This window comes from Silene latifolia, chromosome 7 (genome assembly GCF_048544455.1).
Source record: "Silene latifolia isolate original U9 population chromosome 7, ASM4854445v1, whole genome shotgun sequence".
In the NCBI taxonomy this organism is placed as follows: domain Eukaryota; kingdom Viridiplantae; phylum Streptophyta; class Magnoliopsida; order Caryophyllales; family Caryophyllaceae; genus Silene; species Silene latifolia.
The window spans coordinates 60,835,313-60,845,683 of record NC_133532.1 but is presented as its reverse complement, the minus strand read 5'-3'; the positions used below and the strand labels follow the sequence as shown (position 1 = coordinate 60,845,683).

Sequence of the window (10,371 nt, the reverse complement as noted above, 5' to 3'; positions counted from 1 at the left end):
TGAATACAAGATACGCATATACCATTAACAATCTAATGGTTTTAAGAGTACTCGATAACTCTTTGCGTTCATCATTCCAAAATTTAAGGTTTAATCTTGGGTTACCAATTTGAGTCTTGCATCATCTTCATGATATATCGTTCTAGTTTGGTTTAGAATGTTATCACCTTGATAATGGGCTAGCTATATATCAAATTGTGGTGTAAAGGGTCACAAAAGTGAAACCTCTTTTGTATCTTAACAAGTTTGTATTCTTATTTAGAGTTTATGTACTTAATAGTCACAATTAAGTACAACTCCAAATCCAAAAACTAGATTGAGTACACAATTACTCTATCTCTCGTCATTATTGATGCTAGTCGTCATATTCTAATCATCTTATGTGTCGAAAACAATGATGAAAACCTCCACTGGTTTCTAATATTGACGAAGTAGTACTAGCAAAATTTATGTTTAATCAAATAAACATTTAAAGAAGAAGGTCCCATTAGATGTCCCACAACTAACTTGTTAATTCTTCAATAATTTGGGGTAGTTTCCTTTCTTGTGTCCAACATTTAAGACAATGGAAACTTTATCGGTCGGGATTGATAGGTTTAGTATCGCTATTCTCAACAACTTTACTTTTAACATTACCTTGTATCAATCCCATTATTATCTTTATTTCTTGAACCTTGTCCTCATCTTAACGGTTTAAGAGAATGCTCCCACTCATTTCAATGAGTCTTTGCTTTGAGAAGCAAAATTGAATTCATGAAGATTACTCTTCATTTGTTCGTTTAGTCTTAAAACTTTCATTGAAGTGGTTGCGATATTTTGGTCAATTACGAATTCTGAAAATCTAATCACCAAAACAATTTATCGCTTCAAGGTACTTAATTCAATTAAGTATATGAAACATAATCCATTGTAAGTAGAAGTGTTAGTCATGAATCAAAAACCTGTTTGATAATGAATAACTTTAATCTATACTCTTTACAAGAGATCCTTAGCAATGGTTCATTTGAGGTTTTAGAAGCAAATTCATATTTGTCTTTAGTTACGATGTTTTAAGGAGATTTTGGAAAAAAAATCGAAATGATATCGTATATGAATTGTGGTAAAGAAATAGAACAATATGACAACGGAATAGAGGAAAACTTAACATTTATCGTTATAATAATACTTGTAAACAAGTATAGCATTTACATAGTGACCTCTACCCAACTATGATAAATGATTCCAAGATCCAAATTCATATTAACTTGGGCACGGGGTAGCCGATGAAACCCTTATCAATATAACTCGGTGGATTAACTCTTTAATCGATTCTACTTTTAGAACTCTCGGTCGATAAAATTACTCTAATATTTATCTATAGCCCGGAACACATGCAACTACGGTCGCGAATACTTCCGTTGAGCTCAATCCAAATTTCGAATAAATGTGTCCATGATCCAAATCCACATCAACTTGGGCACGGTATGGCCGATGAAACCCTTATCAACATGAATTCGGTGGATTGACATTTATCACCCACTTCCCCTACGTAACAAGGTTTGTACCCCGGTAGGGCCGAGTGCACTCCCTCGCGAAATAGGTTTTCATGGTTTCTACTATTTGGTAAGGCTATGTCTCAATTAATTGTTTTAGCGAGAGGTCATGTCAATTTACTATCTATCACGTTTTAAGTGAACTAAAGCGGTGAACTACGATAATTCTAATTGACACGGTCGATAAACTCGATAAAATAACAATGCAAGTTTAGTTATGGCGATTTAGCGATGCATGTGACATATAAATAAAATGCAAGCATAAAATAAATCCTAGTATGGCCTTTCCTAAAATAGAAAAACTATTTAACTATTACATATTCGGAAAACAACTCCATTGGTCCCTTGAACTTCGGTTGTGACACGTATCTAGAGGTAACACCGTCTTTATGTATCGCCATCTTGAAGAAATCCGTCTTTGGGAACTCCGAGATGAATAAAATTACATAATAAATTACATAATTTCCTATTATACATTTGTAACTAAAATAAAATAAATCTATTAAATTACAAAACGGTGATACGAGATCACAATAAAATTACAACCGAATCGATATTCCCATACATTTCGGGAAATACCAATTAAAACTAAGGCCATACTAAGCAAAATTACATAATTCAAAAATTACATAAATAAAATTATGACAATCATAAAGGAAAAATGCAGCATTATGATATGTATAAACATGCCCAATTTTATGCTAAATCGCCTTTTAATTAGCCAATATCGTATATTACTCGGTTTTTACGGATTTGCGTGACTTCAACATTTTACAATCACAAAAATTACATAAATTCATATTTATGCATAAGTTAATTACCCTAACCTCTTAGGACTCAAAATTTAGTCTTCACTAATTATTTGACCATAATTAACTCATATTTCTAAAATTGTTCATTAATGGTCCAAAAATTACAAAAATAAGCTATAAACTTCAAATAAATCACAAAATTTCAATTAAATTCAAAATTTGAAATTTAAACTCATGAACATTCTGGAAAAATACCATGACACTCATAATGTTCAAAATTTTAGGTTAAAAATTTCGAAATTTTTCCGGAAAAACAATGTTGCGGTTTATCGATTTTAACTAAAATAATCATAAAACATGGAAAAATTATATTCATTAACTTTTCAAATTTAGATCTGAAACAGATAATAAAAGGCAACATTAGACGTTTTTCCTAAGTCATAGATTATGTTTTATTAATTTTTCACTAATAATGTCACTATTTATGCTATTTTTCTTCAAAAATCCATAAATCATGCAAAAAGACTTCTTTATAGCCAATTATTTTACACACATCTTGTAAAATTGCATGTGACAACATATTAAATTTCTATGACCAGATTCGAAATTTAACTCATATTAACCTATTTTTAACCTAAATCCGAATTTAATAATGAAAAATCCATTTTTCGAGCATAACAAGTCCAAAAATTATGAAAATTTACAGGTTATCTCAAAATAATATATGTGACAACATATCCAAAAATAACTGGAAAAGTCGAAGTATAGCTAATTTTAGACCAAAAATGACATTTTTACTCATAAAATCATATTTAAATGCCATTATTGTAAAATATGAACAATAAAAATCCGTAAAATTAACCAAAATATCCTAAAACATTTTAGGACCAGAAATATTAACATGCATGAATTAATTTCGTGATATATCATAATAACACAAATTTTACAAGTTTTATATGTTATTCTTATAACTCGGAAAAACTTTTAACCGATTTGCATGCAAACAACCGTGGCTCTGATACCAATTGAAGGAAATGTAGATCTATTACTAACATATTCATATATGTTCATATTTAATTTGTCATAAAATTAAAGGTTGATCTTATGCATGCAAACATTAAAAACAAATAAGGAAGAAATAATATCTTTACACTGTATTTCGGTTTTATGGGCACAAAAGAAATCTCCTTTTCTTTTGTTCTTGAGCTTTCCTTTTGGATGAACAAAGATCCAAGTGTAGGATCTCTCCCAAGGATTTATACCCAAAGCACACTCTTAATTAAAATTAATATTATAGGAGCTAGTACAATATTAATCTTGTGAAAAATGACTCAAAATAATTTGGTATTTTGATCTCCCAAAACCGGTTGGGAGAGAAATGGAGAGGAAGAATTTTCTCTTTCTAAAACTTAATCTTTGATAAGTTGGAATGAATGAATAATTGAACACACTCTAGCATGTAGTGTATGACCAAAATTAAGACAAAAATCCTTTTGCCTTTTCTTTTTGTGGAACCGTGTAGAAGGGGAGAGGAGGAAGAAAAAGACCCAATGCATGCCCTTGTTTGCCTTCACAATGCAAACTAGGGTTGCATGGCTACTAAAGTAAGTCATCATAATGTTTACCACTAATTTAAACAAACACAATATTTGCTTAAATCTCCCCTTAATTTCGGTATATGAGATAATATGGATTCCATATTATTTTTGTCAATTTGTCTTATGTCACATGTCATATGTAACATAAATTTGTTTATGTATTTTTAACATATTAAAAATCAACGTATTAATAAAAATACGTCATATACAAAAAAAACGACTTAGTAATTCATAATTACTTGTACCAAAATATTTTACCGTTTATAAATCACAACAGTTTGTATTTATAATAATTCATTCAATTCAATTGTTACCTTAAACAATTATTTCATCCGAGTAATGATACGATTCAATTACTCAGACCGTATCTCATTTAATCACATTTCAATGTAATACGTAAATTTTACTTCCAAAATCGTCCGTCAATTTTTCAAGTAATTTAATTAACTCGTAACATTATACGATTAATTAAATGATCAATTAAGAGTGTTGCCCTATAGGTATGACCTAGGGGTCAATCGATCACCACCGTCGCACGGCGTAATGTCAAACTCTAGTCACTAATCATTACCGATATATGTTGACAGAGTTGTGATAAATATTACTTCCCAATTGTATTCTTTAAAATGAGATTTAATAATGATATTTAAATCATGTGATCGCACTATTGTTGAGGACACATTTCCCAACATATACAACAATATATACAAGTCTATACTACAAAGGAAATGAACTTGTTTTTGGATTTTCAAATTTTTCAAATTTTTTTGATTTTTCGAAATTTTTGATTTTTTTGGATTTTTGAATAAAAGTTAAGTTAGAATTTCCCATCCCCACATTAATATGGGCATTGTCCTCAATGGCCAATATGATAGGAAATTATGCAAGTATGATGCATGAATTCTATACTAAATGCAAGCTATACTAAGCTACACTACATGATGCATGGGTTTTTATTTATGACGGAGAGCGTAATTTAGATTACCTCCCATTGCGTATGCATGTACTTCCCCAAACCAAAATAGACATTATTTCTAATGTCTTAAATTTTGGGGTAGTTCATGCACACAATATGCAATGTATGAAACTAAAGTTTGTCATTTTGGATTTTTCAAATGGGAACAATAAAATAAGAACACCTCAATGGGGCCAAGGTGTTAGTCCTCATGTTGCTAGGACTCTCCAAACTATGATCAAGATAAAAATAAGTAAAACAAAGAAAGAAGTAGACAAACCTCAAGTGGGTAGGAGCCTCCAAAGCTTGCTAGTCCTCCATCAAATCATCATTGTCATCATTTTCCTCCATAGAAGCGGACTCATCTCCACTCCCCTCTTCACTTCCTTGCTCACTTCCTTCATCATCTTCATTAGCCTCTTCTTCTTCATCTACCTCTTCATCAACGCCCTCATCATCAACGCCCTCATCTTCAACATTCTCATCTTCACCCGGTCTTTTACCCCTAGATGTGCTTGGAAAGAAGACTTCCCTATCCGCCCAACTAGGCAAAGGACATGAAGGGTCAAGTAGTCCTTGCCTAGCTAAATGAAGGAGGGGTGGATATTGGGCCAAGTATGCATCTACTCGATCATTGTAAGCTTGTTTATGCATCTCTTGCATAAGTAGAGTCATGTAGCCATTGCCCACTTCAACATCTTTGGGTTTGAACTCTTGATATTTGAATGGATAGGGTGGTGTGACAATGGAGGAGGAAGGCTCTTCAATCTCGCCCCTTTGTTGACGGATGATGTACTCGGCGCCCTTGGAGAGTAGAAGTAGGTAGTTTGTTCGATGAGCACTTAATCGACATATCTTGGAAGGCAAAGTGAAAGATCTAGCATCATTGGTGTGCCACCCATAGTTGGTGTCAAGAGAGTTATGCTTGACCCACTTGTACTTGTTAATCATGGCATCCATGTCAATGAGATGACCCCCTTTGATCGCCACATAGGTGTTATCCTTGTTGAAATTTGCACCAAAGTGCTTGGCCAAGAGAGTAACTAGACCTCCATTTATGATAAAAGCGGTGCCTTCCTTACCACAATCAACATTGAGCCATCTTTCCACCAAAAGCCTTAGAGCATTGTAAGGCTTAGTGAATTCCCTTCCAACATTTAAGGCCGACTCAAGTAGAACACAATCGAGCTTTGTAAAGTGGTTAGTGTCTTTTCTTGCAATTATAGTATTCCCGATGACCTTGTGCCACACTCTAATGCCCGGATGGTGGACTAATAGAGCGCGACAAGCATGAAGCTCGCAAACTTCTTCCCGGAAATCGCCTCCCAAAGAGGAGCGGGGTCATACTTGTCGGGCATCTTGTGATAATAAGGTATATCACTAAGACCTAATTCTTTACTCAAAACATCAAAGGTGATGCGCCTATTCACATTGGCAAGGCGAAACTCGATGTATGTTCTAGTCTCTACCTTAGTCACTTTCAATGAACTTAAGAATTCCAAGGTAAGGGAGGGGTATGTCAATTCTCTTGTAGTAAACAATTTTCCCAACCCCATGGCTTCAAAGAAGGCTTTTGTTTGTTCAAGGACACCCAATTTGTTCAAGGCATCTTCATATATGAATTTGGTGAGCAAAATGGCTTTCTTAGCATACTTGGCAAATGTATCCCTATGGGAGTTAGAAATGAAAATTACCTCCGGATAGTTGGGTAATTGAGCAATTTCCGGAGTTGTTGTTGTTGTTGCTTCCAAGGTAGGATCTTGTTGTTGTTGAACTTCCAAGTTTGCACTAGCAACCACCATAGCCATTGAGGCTTTTTTTACTTGAAGGCATTGTTGCCTTTTTGAGAGTGCCTTTGCCTTGAGTGCCTTTGATGCTCCTTTTGTTCTTGCCATTGATGATTATACCAAGAAAAGATTGAAAATCTTCAATTTCTAATTATACCCAAATCGATTTTAAGATGGAAGGAGTTGCCTTTGTATTTCAAAAATCGACTCAAAGGTTGAAGATTTTGGTGCTTGGATTGATTATTATTGTAAAAGGAGTGATTAATTGTTGTTGTAAGGAAGTTTGAATTTGATTTTGTTGAATTTGGTTGAGGAAATTTTGTTTTTGGTGATGGAGAGGATTAGGGTTTTGGGGTTTTTGGGTTTATGGGTAATGTTTGAATGTATGAATGAATGAATGAATTTGTGAAGGGGTATTTAAAACACCCTAAATTTTCAAAACGGCAGGGGGAAGACGAGCGGATTCCTGTCGGGACGCTCGGATTCTGCTCAATTTGGGTTCAGGAAATCTCGCCTAAAGACGAGCGTCTTTCAGTGAAGACGAGCAGATTCTTCAATTCAGGACGAGCGGATTCCCTTAAAGATGAGCGGATTCTGTTACAGCGAATTTTCTTATTCAGCACTGGCAAAAAGACGAGCGTCTTCTTGCAAAGACGAGAGGATTCCTTCAGACGAGCGTCTTCTCTGCTGGGACGCTCGGATTCTCTAACAGACCAAAATTTTCAATTTTGCAACTCATTTGGACGGACGGAATCTTCAACAGATGCCCGGATTCCCATAAGACGAGCGGATTACCCATAAGGACGCTCGGATTCCTCCTGGTCTACCCGGATTCAGTTTCATCCGTGCACTTGCATATCCCGTGTCATTTTCATTCTTCAAATCCCATGTTCTTCATTGTAGGGGCATTACGAAGGCATGTATAGCCTAGGCAATTGCTATCCCCACACTAAACTAAAGCATTACACATCAATAAAATCATTAGTCCCTCCCTCACTTCTCTCAAAAGTGATAAATATCTTGATCAAGGCATAAAAATCCAAAAATGACAAAAATGCAATGTATGAATTAAAATGCAAGTTAGGGAGTTAGAAATATTTACAAATGGTGGTTTGGAGAGGACTCCACCAAACTCTCATCCTTTGTGAGATGTCATGGGGGCATGTCAAAGGTGTTGTTGATGTTACTCAACCCCGTGAAGAAGTAGTCAAAAGCTTGTTCATTATCATGATAAAGATCTTCAATAGATCTTTGCACCTGTTGTCCTTCATGTTGGTCTTCATCGATAGCATTACCAATGTTGGGATTGAAAATCCCTTCAAACTCATCGTCCCAAAGACCACAAACTTCATCTACTTGGTCACTAAAGATCTCTTGAGTTGATAGAGACAACTCTCCTCCTTTCTTGTTTTGGCCAATAAGGCCATCTTCTTCATTGCTTGACTTTGGTGAGCTTTTCAAGCTCTCTTTGTTACAATTTTCTTGCTCTTTGAATGGAGCATCATCGACTTTCTTCTTCCATTGGAGTTCCGACTTTTTCCTATCATCCTTCCGGCTATAATGATCAACCATAAAACATGGTTCATGCAAACGGGGAGCTCTCATGGTCTTGTTAAGATTGAAAGTTATACTTTCATCTCCCACTTCTAGAGTGAGCTCTCCATGCTTCACATCTATCACCGCATCCGCGCTGTGCAAGAAAGGTATACCTAGAATGATTGGCATATTGGAGTCTTCTTCCATGTCAACAATGACAAAGTCCACCGGGATGAAAAATTTCCCAATTCTTACGGGAACATCTTCCCATATCCCCAATGGTGTCTTCGTTGATCTATCGACCATTTCGAGTGTGATATTGGTGCATTTAAGCTCTCTCATCCCTAAACTTTTACTTACCAAATACGACATAACACTCACACTAGCCCCTAGATCACATAAGGCTTTGTTGATCGTGGTGTCGCCAATGGTACACGGTATTGAGAAGCTTCCCGGATCTTTAAGTTTTGGAGGTGAACTCCCTTGAAGTATTGCACTACTCACCTTAGTGAAGGCGATAGTATCAAGCTTCCGGATCGACTTCTTCTTCGTAAGGATGTCTTTCATGTATTTTGCATAGGCCGGCACGTGATTGATTAATTCCGTGAAAGGGATCGAGACTTCCAAATTCTTCACAATCTCCATAAATTTTCCAAGTTGGTCATCAAATTTGGGCTTGGCTTGACGACTTGGAAAAGGAAGTCTAATCACAATAGGCTCCTTCTCCTTGGCCTTGTCTTCATTTTTCTTTGAAACTTCTTCTTTTGATGGTTCTCCATCCTTGGAGTTTTGCACAACTTATTCTTTGTCACTAGCTTCCACAACTTCATCCTCAACTTGCTTCTTCGGTGCTTCATACCTCGTACCACTCCTCAAGTGAATGGCACTAACCGTTTCATGTCTTGGGGGATTACTTTGAGGTGGTAATTGCCCCTTTTGTCTTTGTGAGATTGAGGATGCTAGTTGAGTCAATTGGGTTTCCTACATTTTGGTGTGGGCTAGGATGTTGTTGATGGTGATTTCCTTTGCTTGACTATCCTTTTGCATTTGAGTGAAAAACTCTTGTTGATTCTTTTGCATTTGGAGGACCGCTTTTTTAACATCAAAACCTTGGTCATTTTGTTGATTGTATGGAGTTTGATTTTGGTAACCTTGGTTTTGGTTGAAAAAGGGTCTTTCATTTTGGTTTCTCATGGGAGGTGGGGTGTATGTTGGTTGAGGGTTTTGAAAATTTTGGCTTTTGTATGAGAGATTTGGGTTGAATTTGGTGTTTTCATTGTAATAATTTGAATAAGGGGTACCACTCTTGTATGCTTGAAAAGCATTCACTTGTTCATTTGTTCCCCTACATTCACTTTGGTCATGTCCCAAAGTTCCACAATTCTCACATATCCCACTTGGGATTGATGAAAATGCCGTCATGGCATTAACATGATGCTTTGGTGATTTTGAGGCTTCTTCAAGTCTAGCCATAGCTTTTTCGAACTTCAAATTGATGGTATAAATGTGAGCACTAAGTTGAGCACCCAATTGAGTAATAGAGTCCACTTCATGCTTTCCTCCTCTAGTAGCCTTGCGAGATCTACTATATTGTGAATTATGGACCGCCATTTCCTCAATCTTGTTCCAAGTTTGATTGTCGTCAACTTCGGTGAATATACCATTTGATCCCATGTTGAGGATGTTTCTTGAGTCTTCATAAAGACCATTCCAAAATTGTTGTACCAAGAACCACTCGCTAAGTCCATGATGAGGACATGAGCGACAAATTCCTTTGAATCTGTCCCAAGCTTCATACAAAGATTCTTCATCCCTTTGCTTAAAGCCCATAATTTGAGCTCTTAGCATGTTAGTCTTTTCCGGTGAATATAACTTTTTGTAGAAAGCTAGAGCCAATTTCTTCCAAGAATCAATTTCGAGAGTAGCCTTATCAAGGCCTTTCAACCATTGTTTCGCGGTGCCAATTAGAGAAAAAGGAAATAAGACCCATCGAATTTGGTCTTGAGTTACACCGGTTTGAGAAATCGTATCACAATAGTCACAAAAAGTCTCCATGTGAGAGTGAGGGTCTTCACTAGGCATCCCCCCCAAATTGGCTGCTTTCGACTAATTGGATAAATGCTGATTTCCTCGGTTGGTACGGAATGTGATGAAAATTTAGGCATTGTGGGTTGATTTTGTGTTGGATTTTGTGTTGGGTTCTCCTCACCT

General features: G+C 35.9%; 1 non-coding gene across 1 annotated transcript; it reads left to right on the top strand.

The window, feature by feature from the left end:
• Positions 1–9,901: 9,901 nt before the first annotated feature.
• LOC141593807 (small nucleolar RNA R71) lies at positions 9,902–10,008 on the top strand. Its single transcript, XR_012521869.1, has one exon. It is a non-coding gene; the product is annotated as a small nucleolar RNA R71 (small nucleolar RNA).
• The last annotated feature ends 363 nt before the right edge of the window (positions 10,009–10,371 follow it).